Here is a 206-nt window from a genome sequence, read left to right as displayed (position 1 = left end):
CGCCGGGCGTCGACCCTGATCCAGGGTGTGTCTACCGTAGACGACGGTACACAGTTATCCACCCTCGTCAACTGTATGACGGGGGTGGAAGATGGCGACGTCTGCCTCGAGGCTATGCCTGCAGTAGATGCGCTTCTTTGGCTGGACGCGGTGTCCCTTGAAGAGTTCAGCAGTGTCTTGAAGGCAGGCGATTTGGCCGAAGTGGA

The sequence above is a fragment of the Plasmopara halstedii genome (genome assembly GCF_900000015.1).
Source record: "Plasmopara halstedii genome assembly, contig: Scaffold_3120, whole genome shotgun sequence".
NCBI lineage: Eukaryota > Oomycota > Peronosporomycetes > Peronosporales > Peronosporaceae > Plasmopara > Plasmopara halstedii.
Note: the sequence above shows the minus strand (reverse complement) of the source record.